General features: G+C 36.1%; 1 long non-coding RNA gene across 1 annotated transcript in view; it reads left to right on the forward strand.

Moving 5' to 3' along the window:
• The first annotated feature begins 3,378 nt into the window (after positions 1-3,378).
• LOC146890301 (uncharacterized) overlaps positions 3,379-22,074 on the forward strand; it is a 68,146-nt gene continuing 49,450 nt past the window's right edge. The window contains exon 1 of the long non-coding RNA XR_014998981.1: positions 3,379-3,488. This is a non-coding gene — a long non-coding RNA (uncharacterized LOC146890301). The remainder of the gene's footprint in view (positions 3,489-22,074) is intronic.

A 22,074-nucleotide genomic window follows, 5' to 3' on the forward strand; every position in this document is an offset into this window, starting at 1 on the left:
CTAGTGCCTCCAAGTGGGAAACTCCTATACCAAAGGAAGTATTCATCAACAAAGAGGGTAAATAAACATGCTAGCATGCCTGGATGAAATCTATGTGCCCAAAATGAGAACAGCCATCTGTTTCACAACCCTGAATTAAGCTGAACACAACCTGTGAGGCTGGGAATCAGGTATCAAACACTTATATTTAATTTTGGTTATAATGATAGGCCTATGCAACCTGTTAATGAACATAACCTTGATTAAATTCATAGGCAATAAAATCTATTACTGTGAGTTAGGGCCCAAACCTGTCAGGAAAGTCCTATTCTTCCCTCAGCTTCCAAATGACAAGGTTTTTTTTATTTCTGTAGATAAAGTCTGTAATTAAAGTTATGAATAACTTCTATGGATTTGGTTTTTGTTTTATACGCAGACTGATTTCATTGCCACATGTATCAGCATTGATGATGGTGATAATCATCAGGGTCTCTTGATGTTCTCTCTCTATGCTCCATCTCTCTCTCTCCTTTTCCGTCACTCTGCCTCCCTCACTTCATTGATCACATAATAAAAGATGTCACGTACGACTGTGAGAAGACTCTTCCTGGAAGAGAAAGAAGAGACCAATCAGGAAGAGAATCAGTATACACCTGATACAAAAAGGAAGATCTTGGAAAATGCTAGCATCTTTGATATTCCACCTTAAAAACAAACCAGAATGAGCCTCTATTAATTAAGCTCATAAAGCCTTAGACACCCCACTTGTGTCAATATTGATCCTTCTTGAATAGAACTGCAGTAAAGATTCTGTGGATGTGCACATTCTCATTATTGGAAAACAGTATGTGTCCAGTCATGCTTTCATCAGGTGCATACATGAATTCCAAATAGGAGAGGGAGGGAGAACGAGAAAGAGAAAGAAACAGAGAGAGTTACAGAGAAAAATATAGAACTACAAAGTATATTTCTTGATCCCCTTTGTGGATACAATACCACAGATTTACCTAATCTCAGCTCTATCGTCTAAAATTCTTCAGGGATGCCATGTACATTGTAATTTCAATTCTAGTTTTATGATTTAAAGCTTTTATTTTTTATTTTTTAAAAACTATAACCATATTACATTTCCCTTTCCTCTCAATTTTTCATTTCCTCCCAAGCAATAACTATTCCCTGTCAAATTTATAGCTTCCTTTTATATATTTTCTTTCTCTCCTAAATATATAAAAAACAGTCTGATCAGTCTGAATAATTAGTACACACACTATATGAATCCTTATACCCCCCCAAATAAAAGTTTACTTATCATTCCTCATCAAAAAAACTTCTCTTTGTAGAAGATGGAGTCTATTACAGAAAACCAAAACAGATCAGCATCCATAGAGCAAGGGATCAGGTGTTACTCGGTGCCAGCGATACATCTCCAACACAATTATTGCACCCCAGCTTCAAGGATAATTTTTAAAGGGAGGGCAGAAAGATTTAAGAGTCAGAGGAAGAGCAAGTTTGCTGTGAGGTTGTGTATCCTAGATTTACAGCCTTTTAAAAACACATGCGATGTATAAGGAACAGGGGTGCACACCTGCACTCCTAACATGTATATGACCAAGACAAGAGAACCATAAATTTGAAACAAGCTAGAAGTGATAATGATTCATAATCTATACAGATTAAAAAATATTCTGGATAGTAATCAGTCAATATACTCTGAAAACTGACAAATGTACCTAAACCTTCTCTCAATTGTAGTACATAACACATCATAAATATTAAATAATATTTTAAAATCAACTTTCGAATTATGTATTTTTATTTATCCCACTTCATAGGAATGCCATAAATTCAAGTTATCATGTATCAAAATATGAGTTGAAGACCATAATACACTGTGAGTAGATATGTACAAGATGAGGTATTTCTGTAGTAGAAAAAAAGAAAAATTGTCTTCCGTGTAGGTGGATAGATACAGTAATTTACACATCCCAAAGATGTTTGCTCATTGGAATTCTATGGTGTTTGCAAATCATGAAGACTGTCGTTTTTTTTTTTAATTATTATTATTGCATGTCCCTGGTAGGATGTGTAAGGTTACAAACTAAAGAACTAATGTCACATGGCTTATTGAAAAATACATAAAGATAATAGTAAAGTGACCTTTCAGATGTGATAACCTCTATTCATCCATCCATCCATGCACATCTTGCTTTGCTTATAAACTTGGCCCATTAGCCCTTGGACTTGTTCTAGTTTTCTAAGAAATAAAATATAGATGCTGCAAGCAACAACACTGCGTTGTTCACCCAGCACCGTCCTAAGCATACATAGCCACTAGGTGAAACAGCAACCAGGGACTTTTTTCAGACACATTTTTCACATACCTCCGTTTTAGTGTTGTTCTTTTTATGTGTTTGTAAAAAATGTTCTCTTTTCTTGTTAAAAAAATAATCAACAATTTTAATGGCTAAAATTATGTTGAGAGGATCTCAGAGGTGTTGTGGGAGGGAAAAGGTAATATATAATATTATGTATAAGAAATATATTTTCAATATATATTTTTATAATATAATGCATAAAATATATGTTTTAAAAAGAAATTATATTATGCATCATCTATGGTATGATGGGAAAATAGCAGCATATGAGAGAAAGACGTCAGGAGACTGAGTACTCATGGAGGGAATTTTTTTATTGGGTAAAGTGAATGTGAAAATTGGGGAAGGGAAAGGGGAGATCAGCCACTGGAGACAAAAGTAGCAGAAGAGAAGAGAAAAAGAGAGAGAAGGGGAGGGAAAGAGACAGAGACAGACAGATAGACACACACAGACAGATGAACTGATGGAAGCAGTGAGAGATGGGGTTTTGCAGGGTCCTTTTAAAAGGAAACATAGTGAATGTGCACAGGATGGGCTCTTAGTGGTTGCAGCTGAGGACGTATACCTTAATGTCAGGTCAGTGGAGATGCCTGAATACTAACAACTACTATGGAATAAAACTAGAAATTAACAAGGTAACTTAGGAAATTGTGCGTATAAATGAGCATTAAGTAACGATTTTGAAGGATAAGGGCAAGAAATAAAGTCAAAAGGTACATTAAAACTTGTTAAATAAATGAAAATTAACATGTAGTATGCCAAATTTCTGAAATGGAGTTATATGTGAGATAACTATTAGAGCAATAAGTAAATATTTCCATCCATAACAGAAAGAGGGGCTGGAAAGAATTGTCAGTGGATAGCTGAACTCGGTGCACTGACAGGTCCAGTGCCAGTCAGTATTCATATCACAGGGCTCTAAACTGCCTTGGTGCGGGAGAATTGTCTGCATTCTGTCAATCATGTTTTAAATAAACGCTGATTGGCCAGGCAGGAGGTATAGGTGGGAAAACCAGACAGGAAGTGGAAATGATGCAAGGGGAGCAGGAGACTTCAGGGGAGGAGGAAGTTGATTCTTCCCACTCCTGCCCAGATCACCGAAGCAGCAGGATGTTTGCTGCCCCACTGAAAAAGGTACTGAACCACATGTCTAAAATAGATCAGATCAGAAAAATGGGTTAATCAAGATGTAAGAGTTAGCTAATAAGTAGCCTGACCTAATGGGCCAATCAGCATTATAACTTACAGAGATCTCTTGTGTGATTTTACTTTGGGACTAAACAGCTGGGGGGCCGGGCGGTACAGAAACCCCAACAAGCCAGCCCTTCATGTTACACTGCCTGGAATTTCAGCTCCAGAGGATCTGACTCCATCTTCTAGCATTTGTGGGCACCAGGCATATGGTGGTGTTCAGGTAGGCACTCACGAGCATACATAATTTTTTAATTAGAAAATAGAAAAAAAACTCAAAAAATAGTCTCAGGATTTTACTCAGTATAACAAGAAACAGAAAGTAAATTTAAACAAAACTTAAAATTAGATGGAGAATATCAGGTTGTAAGAAAAAGAAAAAGCAGAACATATGAATACTTAATGAATTAAATTTCTTTTGAAAAGATAAACAGCACTGTAAATACTTTAGTTAGACGAACCAAAGGAAATAAAAAGACAAAGATGTATAAAACTCATAGATTGAAAGAGAATCATTAGAACACAGAAGACAGAACCATTAGGGACTATTATGAAAAATTATAGTCAAAAAAGTAGAATTACTTCACAGAAGCAGTTAATGTTCTATCTCATGACCCAGCCAAATTAAACCTGAGCAGACCCTTAGTAAGCAACAATCAAACCAGCAATAAAGTCTCCCAACAAAAATAAGCCAGGGAGCTGATGAGTTTACTGATGATTATGAAGTAATTAAACAAGAATTCCTGTCAAATTCTTAAAACGGATGGTCTGAAACTCTCCTAGACTCATCTCATGAGACCATTGTTACCACATAATCAAAACTACATAAACATCCAAATATAAAAGAAAAGACAGACAAACATCAAGAACATTACAGAGGTTGATAAATGAGATTTATTCAAGGCATTAAGGGGTGCTTCACACATAAAAATAAATGAACAATTCGTCTCATCAACAGTCTGAAATATGTTATCATTTCGAAAGATACTGACAGGGGAAAGCCTTCAGGACAGAACTCCTCAGCACATTAGGCAGAGAGGGACAAGACTCGGAAACAGTTACGACTCAATGTAGTAATCTTACAGTCAGTGTGTTTAATGGGAAATAGTTGAAACTATTTTCTGAAAAATATGGAATATGATAAGCACGCCCATATTTAACACTGCAACTCAGTAAACTGGAAGTTTTGCACAGCTTATTTAGAAAAAGAAAGAAATAATGTACATCTGAACTGGGAAAGAGGAAGTCAAATTGTCCCTGCTAACAGATAATATAGAATTATTTTTACACACATAAAAAACTAAACACTATATCAATAAAATATTAAAAGAGGTAAATTCAGCAGCAAAACATGATACAAAATAAAACATAAAAATCAGTAATATTTTTCACACCACTAATACACCTCATTAAAAGGAATAGAAAAAACAATTTCATCTGCAAGAGCTGCAAACTCTGGATAATTTTATCCAAACAAATGAATGACTCCATAATAAAATTTATTAAACATTAGTGAAAGAAATAGAAAAATCACAAACATAGCATAAAGACATATGCTGATAGAGTAAAATAAGTGATATTGTTAAAATATCAATATTACCCAAAGTTATAGCTTCAATATAAACCTCATTGAAATATAAACAGAAATAAAGACTAACTTTTAAAAAGTTCTAAAATTTTCAAATAAGCTGAAAAGTTCTCTAATAGTCAAATAAGTTCTTAAGAAAAAAAAGAAAGAAAAAAACTGGATTCTTTAAAAATACCTTGTCTCATGACACATTACAGACCCATATAAACAAGACAGCTAAGTGTTGAGATAAAAGCCAACATGTCAATCAATGAAGAGTAAGCTCAGAAAAACAAATACACAACTGTACAGCCATTGTATCTTTAGGAGGTCTGCAAGTACATTGGGGAAAAGGTATGTATTTCTGGAAATTCTGCAGAGAAGATACAATACTCTCATGGAAAGGATTAACAATTAATCTCTATACTTCAAAATATACCAAGACTTAATCAAGTCCTGTATCTAGATGACTGCTAGAGAAAGGCATATTAGTATTCCTTCAAAATTTAAATCTAGGCAATTATTATGTTTTTAGGTAGAAATAAGGAAGTGTGGCTAATAAATATGAAAATAGTTATACTATATTCTAATCAACTAAGAATCTTCTCTACTGAAGGAAACAATGGAATGAAGAAACAGCCTTCAGACCTTGATCATGTATTTAGAAACAGTAAATCTGACAAAATGACAGTAATAAGTAAAGAAGAGATCTTAAGCAGCTCACTATCAAAGAAACCCAAACCTCTGGTTAGACCAATGGCAAAAGATCTGAGCAGGCGTTTTTCAAAATGCCTTATGAAAAAGTTCAATATTATTAGGCAATACAAAAACACAATAAAAATCACAATGCGATAATAGTGTAAGGCAGAGTGGATCCTACCAAAGAGAATGTGTACAAATTACAAGCATTGAAAAGGATATTGCAGAAGGGGAATGTTTATACTTTGAGGGTAGAACTGAAAATAATACAGCAAATATGAAAAACTGTTTGGAGACTGCTTAAAGAATGAAAGTATAACTATTTTCTAGTTGGCTAGTTCTGCTACTCAGTAGATATATCAGAAGGAAATGAAATGAGTTGAGAAATGTTTAGTATACTACTCCCCGCCCCCCCCCCCCCCCCAGTTCTTGATTACAGGAATTCCGTGCATAGTATTCCAGGAAAGATACATGCAAAAATAAAAATGAAGATCTTAATTGTCAGGTCCCAAACAAACCAAAGACAAGTCTTCTTCGTACCTGTGGCCCCTCCCAGCACTTGTCACTCCAGCCCTTATCATAAAGCTCCACCTCCCAGGGGTGTTTCTCTCTTGAAAGTTATGACTTCTTGCTTTTTAATAATCTCCATATCTCAAATTAATATTACTGAAAATGTGTGTAACATTTTTCCTGGGTCTGTCTTGCCTCTCTGTTTAGCCTCATAGAAACTCCATTCAAATAAAGTCTCTCCCATGTCCTTGGGCATTCTCTATACAAGTATGGAGTCTTAAAAAGACACAGGCTAAGAAGGAGCACCAGTCTCCTCCATAATGCTTTGACATTTATATGGTACTAATATAATCATAAAAAATAACACAGCCATTATTGAATCATTATTGGTTTATTCAGTTTATGTTTATTGGTTTAAATTTGTGCCATGTGCATGCTAAGTGCTCAGTTAGGGACTTTGGTGTACAACATTTTATTCCCCGAAGTAAAACTGAAGCACCTAGAGAAGCCATGGTAATTACTGAGTATGTTAAAAAAGCATGCTTGCCGACACTTGTTTCCCCGGTTCCCATGCTGCATAAATTAACCTTGTTTCTTCTTCTTTAAAACTTTCCATGTGGCTAAGGATTGTTTCTGTGGTGAAAAATAGACATAGCATACAGAGGTGATTCCAAGCCCTGCAGAGGGTATTTTTACCCTTATTTATTATTAATAGTAATGGTAAAAATAAGAGGATCTATTGATCAACAGACCTATAGCTACCATTATTTATGGTAAGAGGTTTCTACGGCATATTCTTATTCTGGTATGTTTCCCCCCATAGACTCAAAGACTATACCCAAGGTCATAAAACTGGTTTGGGGCTAAACTGATGTTTAAAAGCTAAGTCTACTGACTTACAATGCATTACAATAAAAAAATAGAATATTTTTATGAATGCTTAATTTCTTTCTTGGTCATTTATCCTTACCCCCAATTTTCTTTCCTCTGATCTTTTTTCTTCCTCTTGTCTAAGACTTGAATGTCAATGGGTTCAAAGAAAGTGTTCATACTGTGAACAGATAAAGTTCTGTAAACTGGGCTTTCCGTGTGCTGTCAAGAGGGGCTCATATGACTCGAGGAAAAATGAAAATCAGAGCATGGAAATGAGTCCTCTCAGGAAGTGGTGCCAAGATGAAAGCTGCAGAGCAAGCTTTCTCTGTTGTTCTTCCTGCTCTTGTCTCACTTTCATTTCTTTCCCTGGGCAATCCATAAAACTCGAATTTCCCTTTCTCAAGGTTGTTCATTGGAACCAGGACTTCTTTTATTCCCAAAGCAAGGGAATAAAATTATCACCCTTCACTATTTTCTCCTTTCTGATGCAAAAATTGACCATAAGGAATTTCTTTGATTTACATTATTATGTAGGTAAATAGATAGCCATACAAAAGGAGTCCTGAGGAAGGAAACTATATGGAAATAAACAAATCTTGTGAGTCTCTGAGCCATTATTTGGCTGGCATCCATGCACATATCCCTCAGTAGTAAGAATCCTCCACCCTGACCCACTGCTTGAAGTAGTATCTTACGCAAGCAATTCCCTACAGAGCCTTTTTTGTTAGAACTCCTTGGCCCCACACAACTGCCTTCTCCTGTACTTTACCCAAGCATCCATACAAGCCACTGGTAATAATGAAGTCACACCTCAGTAGGCAAAGTACTGGAATAGCTTCAACCATCACATTTGTCAAGATGATCTGACTGAGAAACTGATCTTTGAGCCTTTTTTTTTTTTTACCTGATCTAGATCCAGTAAAGTTAGAACAATAGCAAAAGCAGAACCAGACTCGCTCTGATAGCTTGAGTAGGAATGACCCCCAGAGGCTCATGTACTTGCTAGTTCAGCCTACACTTCATGAACTGTTTAGAAGTACCAGGAGATGTAGTCTTATTGGAGTGGGTATGTCCTTGGAGGAGGTGGGTCACTAGGGGAGGGCTTTGATATTTCAAAATTGTATGCGTGTGACTGTGTGTGTGCTGTTTTCAATGGATTGTGACATCAAATTTTCAGCTATTGCTTCGGCATCATTCCTCTTGGTTCCCTGCCATGGTGACCATAGACTAAGCCTCTAAAACTCCAAGCAAACTGCCAATTAAATACTTCAGAGCTGCTTTAGTCACGGTGTACCTTCACAGCAATAGAATGGAGTCTAGAATGCTCACACTCAACTGCTGGGAACTCATATGGAAAGGAACACTGGTAAATAAACCAGCTCCAGATGTCCAAATTTTATCTAATAAACAAAAGCAATATGGAGCCTTCGGACCCGGGCAGGGTCCCGGTGAGGAGGAGCTTGGGCGTTCCCCTACCCCATAGACGCCCAGGTCGCCCTGCAGTGCTGGCTATCCCCTCCGGCCTGCCATCCCAGCTCCCATCCAGATCCTTCATCTGGCGAAGGACGGCGATACAGACGGAGACCCACATTGGAGCACCGGACTGAGCCCCCCAAGGTCCAAATGAGGAGCAGAAGGAGGAAGAACATGAAAAAGGAAATCAGGACTGCGAGGGATGCTATCACCCACTGATACAAGGGAACGGATCTAATGAGAGTTTACCAAGGCCAGTTGGACTGGGACTGAACGAGGACGTGATCTAACCAGATTCTCGGAATTTGGCCAGATTCTCTGAATGTGGCTGGCCCGAAGTCTTTCTGAAAAGCCATTGACTATGATACTGGGACTTGTTTCCTCTGCATATACTGGATTTTGGGGATCCAGTCTGTTTGGATACTCACCTTCCTGGACCTGGAGGGAGGGGGGAGGAACTTGAACTCCCCACAGGGCAGGAAACCCTGACTGCCCTAAGGGACTAAGAGGGAGGAGGAGAGGGAATGGGGGGAGTGGGAAGGTGTTGGGAAGAGGGGTGGAAATGGAAACTTTAATAATTTAATAAAATTTACTTTTAAAAAAAAAGCAATATGGAAAACTAAGATTGTGTATTCCCCATCAAACACCATTAGTTCTATAATAAAAGTACCCAAGGGGGAAAACTTAAATGAATCTGAGAATTCAGAATTGAAATGAACAGTTAAAACTTTGTTGAAAGAGCTTAAAAGTTCAAAAAAAGACACTCTAACAAACCGAAGATAGGATAAATTCCTTATTGTAGTTCATAAAACCCTCAAACATCTGAATGAAATAATAAAGACAATTTGGAATATGAAAAATTAATTCAGAAGAGAAATAAAAATATAGAATTAAATTCAAAGTGCAATAAGCTGGAAATGGAAAGTTCAATGAGTCAATTAAAAGGAACCAGTGGAAAGAATGGCTGAATCAATCAAATATAAAATATAATATGAAGACTAGAATAAAATGTAGAGAAATTCTGGTAGATTGTTCAACCAAAGTAAGTGAAAAATTAAAAGAGGATCCTAAAACAGAATATTCAGTAGTTTTGAAATATTCTGAAAAGACCATATTTATTAATTATAGACTAAGAAGAAGGGAAATTTTAGGCAAAAATTATTACACATCTTCAGTAAACACACAATAGAAAATTTACCAAAAGGAAGGAAAACCCCATAAAGCTATAAAAGCCCACACTATAATTTTTGTGGGAAGAACCAGAAAAGAAGATCTCCATGCCAAACCAGAGTTTAAAAACTAAATATATAGACCAAAGAACTGGTTTTGACAGCTCCACGAGAGAAGTCACATGTCACTTCTATAGGAAGCACATAAGAGTAGCAGATGTCAGTGGCAAGTCTTAAAGTCAAAGGTACTTGGAGTGGTATACTTCAAGTCCTAAAAGATCATAGATACCAACCCAAGCTAGTACACAAGGCAACGGTCTGCAATAGTTGCACAATAAACAAAAAAAGGGCTGCAATATAGTACAGAATAAATTAATCATGTGCCCAAGCCAGACCATTGGAAGGAGTACTTGAGACTGAAGAAATGGTAAACAGGGAAGAGGCCACAGGAAGGTAGCAATACTACAACTGATATGCAAAGTAGGACTACATAAAATAACAAAGGCCAGCTTATTGTTTTGACTGCTGATACTTTTAGAGGTAAAAGAAACAAAATTGAACAATGCTTGTTTAAAAGGAGCACCCTGAGTTCAAAAGTAGACTGATAAACATGCTTCATAGGTTACTCCACACAATTCTTTCCATGTCAGTTCATATGTCAGATTTCTTCCATTAGCGAGAGATTGATTTTAGTGAAAATATAATTATCACAGATAGATGAGGAATAAACAAGAAGAGTACTTGAGAAGTGGGTGAAATAGGTAATCACAAGAGGAACAGGTTTAACCACCTCCTGAATATGTATGTATGGGGAAAAGAAATAGTATAGAGTGAAAAATGTCTAGAGATCTTCTAAAGGATGTGTACAGACTCTGCCATCTGGACCTGAAATGTCTCTTACAGATTGATGGATTAAAGGCTGGATGCTGAACTCAATGTTTTCGGGTATTGTTGAGAACTTCCTGATCTGAGGTCTAGAATAGAAGGTTGCCAGGTCATTGACTATGTGATTTTGAAGGGAATACTGGGTCGCTAGCCTCTTTCTTTCTCTATTCTGTATGACATAAGTAGGATTTTCATACTGCACGTTCCCTGCCATGATATGCTGCCCTGTCTCACCAAGAGTGCCATGGCCAAACTAGTTGTGGATCCTGAAGGTTTAAACTGAGAGTCAAAAGAAACCTCTACCTTTTATTTGTTTATCAACTCGGTTTTAGTTTGTTACTCAGTTTTATTTTGTTGTTGTTTGTTTTTAAATCTGAAGTTGACAAACACATTCCCCCTGGATGCTTGTTTTAATTCATCTTGATATTAATTGTTCGTTAATACCTATTCGGTCTCATATGTATTCAAAATAAATATGAATTGTCTATTCACCTGATCTGTAAGGTACCTGAAAATTATTAGTTACATGAAAGTTTTCTTCCCTCCATTCACTCTTCTCTCCTTCCTTTCCTTCTTTCCTCTTTTATTACCTGAAATATTATTTTGATAATACCATTTGTAAGGGAAAAAAGAAGCTGAGAGGATAAATGATATAAATGTAGATATCAACAATTCTGGCTCAAAATCTCAAACAATCCATTCAACTTTTGTGCCTTGGAGAATATCTTAAAACTCAAAAGGTCTTAGTTGCTTATATTAATGGCAGTTCAGTTCCTCTTTCTCACTGTCGTTGTGCCCCTTAATATAGCTCTGAGGTAAGGCCCATATGTACCACATTTTAGAAGAGAATAAACTGACCAATTGTAAGGAGCTATCAATACAAATCAGTCTATACCTCTAAATGGTGAGAGATTGTTCATGCTGGAGTCAAAGAGGAGTGACCATGACTCAGAAACACAGATTAAGATTATTGCAAATTCCACTTGCCAAGCAGGGTAATGATTTTTAGGACACAAACAGAACATCAGAACTCAAAATACCTTTAAAATCCTTTACTGGGTCCATAAGGTAAGCAGATTCTACCTATTTCTCTTCAGAAAAAAAAAAAAACCAACTCTGTTATGGGATTCAGATGATATCCAATGACTTTCTTAGCTTTTAGGTTGATGGAAAGTAACAATTCCAAATGATTTATATAACAGTAAGAAGGCTGTTAAACCACTTACAGACATGGAGAGTAAGCGATCACTTAATGAGGTTCAGTGTAGCCCAAAATGATCATAATTAGAGTGTAGATCTGCAGCATTCTAACCTCTCCAAATAACTGATGCTCTAATCAAACTACCAGCCTTGTATATTGCTCTAGAAACTTTTGCTCACAGAGTATATTCAAGGTGTTGAAGGAGGCTATTCACTAATTTAAATTGGATATTCTAACCAGAATATTACACTAATGCAAGAGTAAATAAAGTGAAATGTCCTAGGATTAGCACACACCTCAGCATTCCCATGATTATTAAATAATTATTCGGTCATTTTTGGATACTGATTATTTCCCACCCATCATATAATATATCTAAGGGAAGTATTCTGTTTTCAGGCACTGTTATATATTAAGGGCTTAATAAAAGTTTTCTTCCAAATGCTTTATGTTTTCCAAGAGCTCATTTCAAGAAAATAATTTGAGGGGGGAATGTTACTCTGTTCGACCTGCTGAGACACAAATGATAACTTTTCATTTACCTAATTGTATAGTGGCAAAGCCTTTTGTCTTTATGGACACCATAGGCAGGAAACTTCTCTGACAAAACTAAGCTCCTTGCTGTCTCCTCTGCTTACCCATGTTTTTATCTCCAGCCATTTCAAAAGAAAGCTGCGGCAGAGTGGCTAGGAAAATGCCTGTTGGAAAGCCAGAGGCAAAAATCACCTCTCCTTAAATGAGAAAATACGTGACAAGTGTGCCACTTACAATTATAAATTAAAATGCCTTCGGCAAGTCTGGAAGAAGTGAAGGAGTGGAGCTGAATTCCTGACACCAAAGTATATAATGGCTACAGCACGTTACAGGAAGGAAACGGGAGCAAAGGGAAGACAATGGAAATCAGTTAAGAGAAAACACGATTGGGTGTGATGAGGAAAGCAGCTAACCTTTACTGATGTTTGCCAGGTCCTGTTTAATGTTTAATGTTATTTCTTACTGTTTTTTTTTTTTCCTAGAGCATCCTCATGATTAAGGTTTATGTATCATACCTATCTGTCGAAAGAGGGTTTCAATCAATTTTGAATTGTGATCAACCAGATCACCTTAGAGCAAAATAGATTATACATGTGCCTACCCTCCAATTTCTGTCCCTTCTCTCCATAATTTAAAAGAGCCAGGCAAGGAAAAAGCTCCCCTTTGTCTTTTTGGTGGAGCTATTTTGATTACAATAACCACCCTATCTTTCCAGCATTAATTTGTTTGGTTTCTGGGGAAAGAAGTTGTAAGTTTTGGGCACCCATAGGGTTAGGTATTTGTCTCAGAATTTAGGTGCCATTACTTATTTAAATCTGCAGGAGGCACATGTCTGAAAGAATTGACTTTCTCAAATAACAAGAGCTAATTCATACACTGAACCAGGAGTTAATTTATAATCCTCCCCCCCCTCTCTCTTTCTCTCTCTTTACCCCCTCCCCATTTCTCTCTGTGCCCAACTTGTGGAATGTATGAACTCTCTCAACTACTGATCCAATACCATGACTGCCTGCCTGCTTCCCCATTTCCCATTATAATGGTCATGGACTCAAAATTACTGCTATTAAAACTACTGCTTTGAGATAACCATTTCCTGTTGAAATCTGTGCTATAAAATCCTATTCCTAGTCACTCATGTAGAGTCGGTGAGTAGTTTATTTACACTATCTATACGTATAATTCTTCATAGTTTCCAATTACCTTAACAATTTCACCACTTTTGCGTTAGAATTTTTTACTGCATTTACCTTCTCTTCCAAAGAAATCTCTTCTGAGATTAGTGCTTTGTCTCCAAATGACAAGCTGCAAATGAGGCATTTTCCTTTTAAACATTCAACTTGAAGAAATAATTTATCCAAGCAGGGGACCCTTCTCACTGACCACAACATGTAGGGACGGAGAACATTGAGTACTGAGCTATAGTTTATTGACTTTAAAATAAATGCCAAAAAGATGAGCAAAACCAGATTTCTACTTGCAAGACAGAGTAAGGGATGCATTTTTCAAAAGCTTCGGTAGTTTTCTAGAGTGAGTAATTATACGCAATGCAGTTCCTTTGCCATTTATATTCCTGGGAACAGCAAAGCAAACATTGAATTTCTGATTTTTGTTGTCTTAATTTTAATAAAAAGTATTTGACAAGGATGTATCCAGCATTGGCAATGAAGTGGAAAGGGTTCTTTCCACGTGATTAATTGAATATCACATTTCAAATTGACTATGACCTCTACAACCGTTTGTGGAATGGGTAATTGTATGTACATCATTCATGACATCCAGAAGAGAAATTTGACTTTCTAGAAGCCTTTATGTAACATTCAGATTGTATTTTGAAATTCTAGGTAATTGTCATTTTCTTTGAAATAACTACAATTCTATTAGAAATTCCTAAACTGTGGAATTTCTAACTAATGAAATGGGGACAGAGTAGAAAGACAAGAAATGTTGTGGGAACAATGGAATACAATGTAGCCTCTCATTTCACAGGTTTCTCTAGCAGCCAGTCAAGAACTCCAGCATGATAATACTCGCTTAAGGTCTTTCTCTCTTCCCAGCTGAAATTGCAGTGGGTACTGTATGCACAAAGTTCTCTGCTCTTATACAAGCATTGGTTTTCTTATTGAAAATTTTTAAAAAAAATTCCTATTACTATTCCTTAGTATGCATCAAATGAGAATGTATTTTGTTTATACTGTGTAATAAAGTTTGATTTTATAATCTGTTTCCAATTTGAGTTTTAACGTTTCCAAAAGAATTTGGTTTGGGGATAGGACATAATTTCCTACAATTTGTAAACTTGTACTAAAAATCTTTGGTCATTTTATATGGGTTTATATAAGAAAAGAGTCTCTGCATTGATGATTATAAAATAAAATTACCAATTTATCTTAAAAACATTGAAGATACATCTGTTTTACCAAATATTCAGTGCAGATTTCAGTATTTATGTAAAAATAAACAAGTTCATTCTTAGTAGTTTATATATTTGCTTTAATTTTAATAAATGGCAAATTAAACATATGTAAAAACTGTTTTAAAATAAATTTCTAATGCTTTGTTATCAAAAAAAGAAAATCTATTGTATAGTACTCTCATTGGAAATCCCATTTAAGATGAAAGAACAAAACCCCAGGTGTTTTGATTTTATTTTATCCTATTGAAGTCTAATCCAGGGGTTCTCTGGAGCCACCATACAATCTCAGCCATCAATAAAAAGCTGAGAAGTACCACTGATATTTGCCTAGAGGTGCTTTGCATGTTGATAGGGGAGGAAAGGAGTCAGGGTCTAGCCCAGTTGTGAACCCTATGAACGACAGTAGCAAGACACTAGGCAAACTTTGTCTCCTGTTAAGATAATGGGACAGCTATTGTGAGAGTCACCCATCATTCTCTTATGGACCTTGAGGTTGTGTCCTCAAGCCTGGTACTGTAAACCTGTCCGAAACCCATAGTTGGGAAGATCATAGACCCTAGATAGGAACTTAGTAGTGCTGTTTAGCTAAATTGACATGATTAAACTTTCTTATGAAGATCTTTGTCAATACCCACAGCCAAATGCGACTCCCAGAATTAGCTTCACTTTACAGTGAACTGTAGTGAATGCAGAAGCTTTTAGCTGTTCAGTTCTGAGAAGTAAGCTCATCTACTTTATTATAGCAACTGCAAGCCTTTGACATGCAGATATTGGTGTCAGAACCATGTTAGAGATCTGGAAGGGTACAACTGAAGATTGTGAAATACCATCACATCCCAATTCCAATCCAGTTGAAAGTGGGTCTTTGATTTCTTAGTTATGTACAAAAGCATCCAGAAATTATGTTCTAATGTATTTGTATTTAAAGTTATCTACTAGTTACTTGTACAGGTTTTTAGTTTGCTTCATTTTTGGGGTTGATATACTACTAAAAACGGCGAAAGTTATAGCTTAATATAAACCAATTCTTTGAAGAAAGCAATGAGAATAGTATATTAAACAAAAAATGCAAGAAAATGTAATGATGAAGATTTCTGATTAATAAACATTTTTAAAATAAATACTATTGTTATAAAATCAAACACTGGTATATCCATTAGATTGGGAGATTCTTCATCTATCTAAGCTTCTTGAACAGAAATGAAATTAAAAAAATATGATTTTTTTCCTCATTTAAGATTTCATACATATGGAGAATATAAACATGTAAGCATTGAGAGCATTCATATACTGGGTCTTACACTTTATGTGCAGTTTCTTGGGGAAGTTTAATATTATTTTATTACATTTGATAACTTAGAATGCTGAGGATAAGGAAGAATGGACATGAGTCTTTGTGTTCCTAATTTGATATTTTATAAACACATGCTGAGTGCAGAGAGCCAAAGGTCAGAGTCCGTTTTTGCCAGAAACAAAAGCAATGAAAGAGTTGAAATCTATATGGGAGTCAGAAATGTGTTCACAGGTCCTCTCACAGTATCTCTGAGCACCACATAAACGCTGCCGCCTGCATTGCCCAGTACTGTCGATTTTTTACCTTAAAAATAGATTTGAATTCATTTACCACAGGGCAGAGAGGAAAGGAGAATAAGTCAGGAGGATCTCAAAGTGGAGATGCTTAGACACAAGAGACAGAAGACAAGCAGGAGGTAAAATGTAATTTTGCGGGGAAAAAAATCATAAGATAAGATTGGATTTTTTGGTATAATTTTTTTCTGAAAATGCAATTTGTAACAAGTTATATTGTCTGTAAAGGGATCCCTACTGCACTTCTAATGTGTTTTTTTAGCATCTGAAACATGAAAGCACATCAGAATACTTCATGTGCAAACCATGGCATTAAACAGATTAGAAAAACTAAATGTCACACAGTAACATGATCGGTTCTTGTGCGGTTAATTTAGTAGAAAGCCAGAGAATCGCTGCAGGAGACACTTTCTCTAGCTCTGCACCCTGCAGCTAAAATACCTTGTATACCTTTTTTTGAAGGAACAATAACTTTGCTGAAGTGATAAATTTAAAGCTTGTGTGGTTTTCGGATTGTACCTCAGTAGAATTGCTCCAGACTGAGTTGTGTATTCAGAGAAATAGATGTAAGAGTGAATAAGATTCCAAGTTCCTCGGCCTCCCATAGTGGTCCTACCACAAACCTTTTTTTGTTGAACTAAGTGGCTGCTATTTATTACAATGTCTTTGAATCTTTGGTTAAAAATACTTTCTTTCTATTGTCCTCCCACATTACTTAGTATATATTTTATTAATGATTTCCATAGCTACATTTGTTATTTGTCTCATCAATTCCATATAATTATAACAAACACAAGAGTTAGAGTTTCACTTAATCTTCTCTTCCCTATATAATAAGGTTTTGATTACTTACAAACTATTTCGATGAAAACAGTGTGTGTGTGTGCGTGTGTGTGTGTTAAATCATGTAATAATGTAATGATATTCTAAATCTTTACACAATTCAGTGGTTGCTGCATCCAAACCGACGAACACATAAATCAGCACACATTGGCAAAGCATTTAAATTCTGCTTTCTTATCAAATGTCAAGTGAACAACAAAGTATTATCTATTGTCAACTTTCCAGCCAAGCTGTGCAGATCTTGTCTGCTGGACCTAGGGTCTGAGGACCTAAAGGAATGGGGCAGACTATGGTCTAAAACTGCAGAGAACAGTACTTCAGGTTCAGTACAGGAATGAAGCAAAGAAAGCAATGATCTAAGGAGGTTGTCTGAGTTCAGAAGAAAAAAAAAGATCAGAGAAACATACAAATAAACATTAGTAAGCACATACTAAATATTAACAGATCAGCCCTATCTCATAACGTTCTCAGAAGAGATCAATTTAAACATAATTGTCTTGCATATATGACAGTTTGTATCTGAGAAAGGATGAAAGCAAGGAAGAAGGCCATATTCAGATTCAAGGCACACAAACCTGATCGGGTCCTAGAGCTGTGGTCTGATAGCCAATAAGAATAAACACATCTTCTAAATTAAATGTAAATGTTTATGACAGAGGCACTAAATCATATCCAAGAACAATCCAAGGAACAAATAAATGCACCTGAGGTAAAGGTCTTGTGATTTTTGTCTTGAAGCCTCTCTCGCCATTCTACAAGGCACTGTTCGCCATGCATCATTGTTTTGACTGTGTTCCTACAATGTGTGGTCAGTTTATTATATACTGATCTCAAGAACTAGTTCATTCTAAATAAAACTTGACCACAGTATCCCCATAGTTTTTATGTCCATGCTTCACAACTACTAGCCCACTTCTACTTCTGTGCCTGGGATGTCTTTTTAAGGAACTATGTTTGCCCACCCACATCATGAAAATAACATTTTTTCTGCCTTCACTTAAAAATAATGCATTGAGAGTTGACAGGATCTGGTCACCAGGTCAGGAAAGTTAAATTGGGCCTTATGTATTCTCCAGTGGTTCCCAAACAAAGCCCATCACTCCTGTTAATTAGGGCTGTTCCTGTGGATTCTGACTGAAATCGCCTTAGTTTTTTCTTTAGCTCTCACCTGGTTCTAATTAGTCCCCTTGGAACATTAACCCAACTCCCTCCTTCCAGCCCCAATCCTACCTCATGATTCATCTCATTAGAAAAACTGATAAGGAGGCTCCTAATATCTGCTAGGTGAGATGTACAATTGTAAGCTCCACCACTAAGCAGTTTGCTAATGATAAAGAATGGCCTTCCTTGTGGCAAGCATTACAGAGTATTGTTGCCTAATGCCCTTTAACTTGGGTAATTAAACACACCAACAGTAGAGGTAATTTTTTCACAGTGGGGGTGAAGAAGAAACTGGAACAAAAAACCATACCCTTTCACTAGCAGAACGGACGTCTCTATAAAGCATTTTAGCAGACTTAATGAAGGGGCTTTCCATATTGGCAAGTAAGCACTGAATATTCTCTTTGAACCCCCACATCAGAAAAACAACAACAAAACGGAGTTGGAAACTTAGAACTTGAGTAGTGATGTATAGTACTAGGAAAATGGCTGCTTATCAATAAATCCTACACCCCAACCTCTGAAACATATGATTATATTTGTATTATCTACATGGGGTAATACATGGGGGATGTAATGAAGATTTTCAGACATGAAGATGAGGACATTATCTTGAATTTTCTAATGGAACCAAAAGTAATCACAAGAATCCTTAAGGACTGTAGGCAAACAGAGAGAGACATTACAACAATGCTGTCCCTCACTGAAGATACTCGAGTGATAATTTGTGTTCTCTTGACAGTGCACAGCAATATTTTAGAGACTGTATATGCCATATTTTAGAAAGTATATTTTGGGGACTGAATAAGAACCGAGCTGGGAATATAGCTAACATGGTAAACGTCTTGCTGCATAAGCACGAATGACTAGACTTTCTAGAAACTCAGAACCTACATAAAAAGCCTCATGTGTGTGCATTCCTGCAAGCACCAGTAGACACACAGGAATAGGAATGTGTGCAAACATATAAACAGAGAGAAGGACACTGGATACATAAATTTCAGAAAAATAATTGGAGTTCCCAGATAATACTGGGAACAAATAAGTTGTTCCCTTTGTTTATTCTTTTTCTTCTTTCTCTTGCAATTATGAAGATTGAACTCAGGGAGGGAAGCCACCCAGTCAAGTGGTCTACCCCTGAGCTACATCCTCAGCAATCTCATTTTAGTCTGAGGAACTGAAGCTAATTTCTGAAGCTGACTTTGAACTTGCCCTGTAGCCTAAGCAGGCCTGCAGATGTGGTCCTTCTTCCTGATTTTTCCTTTTAGCTTCAGGCATAGACCAGCTCATAAAGCTAGGCTTCAAGTTCTTTTTGCACATGAATTTTGGTTTTACACCTAAACATATTACTTCCCATTTAACTAACCAAATGTTTTATTGTTTTTTTCTTTTTGTTCTTTGTTTATCTTTGCCTCAAAGTTACACCAATGATTTTCCTTTATACTTAAACACTAACTTCTGAAAAACAATGTGTGTAAATGGATATTTTTTACTAAATAACTAAATGGTATAAATATACTTTAAATATGAGGACATTTTTTTGGCTTGAATTCAGTAGTATATCCTGGAAAAGGATGATTATTCTACTCTTATACAAAGGAATTTAGAAATACTGTTAGTTTGAGAACCAACTGCCCATCAGAGTGACGTGGGACACACTTAGGTAAAATGAGATAGCATTGCATACACATATGTTTAAGCAAAATTTGACCTATAATATGATAATTTATTTGAATACCAATATCATTTTGTAAATGCTGCCATGTAGTCCTGTCATTTTTATATATCCTTCCATCCAACAGTCACATATAGAAGATACAAAAGGAAGCCTTCTTTCTTTCTAAGTGTAAGTAAGTGCTCATGTTCAGATGGGTCCTAGGTTAGGAAAATCTAGATTTGCATGGTAAGCGAATTTAAATATGAATGAACCCACTCTGTCTCTGTCTATGTCGCTCTCTTTCTAACTTTCTTTCTGTATGTGTGTGTGTGTCTTTAACACCTCTCGATTTACTTATATAACTAAGCAATATGTAAATGCAATTATTTACCTTTGGCTTCTAATAGCATTTGTTAAAGAGAACTCTCAGTAAGAGGGCTGCTTCAATGAGTTAAGGAATTATTTGTTCCCTGCAATGTCAGCCATTCTGTTCCTTATAATGATGATGTAGAGAAACCATTGATTTTACATATGAAAATTACATTTTATTGATTTATTCATTCTTTGTGTGTGTGTGTGTGTGTGTGTGTGTGTGTGTGTGTGTGTAGGTACGTGTGTGTGTGTGTGTGTGTGTGTGTGTGTGTGTGTGTGTACATCCCAAGAGGCAATTATAGTTGCGGAGGTCAGATGAACAATTGCAGGGCTGTTTTCTCCTTCCACTATTTGGATGAACTCAGGCAATCACCTTTACCTACCAATCCATCTTTTCAACCAGGAAATAACATTCTTGACTGCATATATTGAATAAAGAATTGGTAAATTTACCAATACACACACACACACGTGTGTCTATGAGTGTGTGTGTGCATGTGTTCCTGCTGGCAGAGAGGAATTTATGAATTTATAAAAAAGAAATGTATTGATAAGAGTGCAAAATAAGTAATTGAGTCTTTAAAAATTATTTTAATTAAAATAAAATTATATCACATCTTCCTTTTTTTTCTGCCCTCCAACCCTCCAAGTTGTACCTGTTTAAATTGCTTCTATAATATTAAACTGAATACCTCTTCATTTTTTATTATTACTATTATGCACACAACACAAGCACACACACAAACATATGAATACAACTTGCTGTGTTTGTTTCTCTTCTTTGTATACATATGATGGCAAGGATGACTACTCTATGTTGGATATTCAATAAGGAAGTTCTTTTCTGGGAGAGGCTGGAGTTTAAAAATGCCTCTGGAAACCACTGCCTGGTACAATAAACACAGGGAGTATTCAGCCATCACAGTCAAGGGTTAGGATGGATTAAACATTAAAGTGAAGTATTGAATATATTTTTGACAATCTTTTTATTATTGAAGAATTTACAGTGGCACCAATACAGTATTATTGACTGTGAACATTTTACTCCACTAACAAAAACAAGAAATGAAATATTAAGTAGCTCTTCATAGATCATCACAGTGGGAACTACACTTATACAAAACCTGTACAAAGACTGAACAATTTGACAATTCAGTTTTGGGAACAATTGCCTTCAAAATTTCAAACACAATGAGAAAGGTTAAGTGTTTTATCTGCTAGAAGTCTCAGGGCTGTGGAAGCCCCTCCATTTCTTTCTGTACTTTTTCGTTCGTGTATCTGATTATTTAATCATTCCTAAAGCAAATGTGTTTTTGTAGTCCTCTTAGCATGTGAGCAGAGAGCTGAATAAAAGAAGATTCTTCTGTGGGGAATTGAGGCATATATGACTGAATTTGACTTAAATTAAGCTTATTTTATAAAATAATCATAGAAAACATGCATTGACATTATTTGTAAGGGATCTGAGACTGGGACAAAAAACTGCGGAGAGGTGCCACAATAGATGTAGAAGAAAGAAAAACAATACTTATTAGAGAGCGCTGAGCCCTGATGTTTGTAACAACACTAGGCAACTAACTATTAA

The sequence above is a fragment of the Myodes glareolus genome, chromosome 22 (genome assembly GCF_982192425.1).
Source record: "Myodes glareolus chromosome 22, mMyoGla1.1, whole genome shotgun sequence".
Classification (NCBI taxonomy): Eukaryota; Metazoa; Chordata; class Mammalia; order Rodentia; family Cricetidae; genus Myodes; species Myodes glareolus.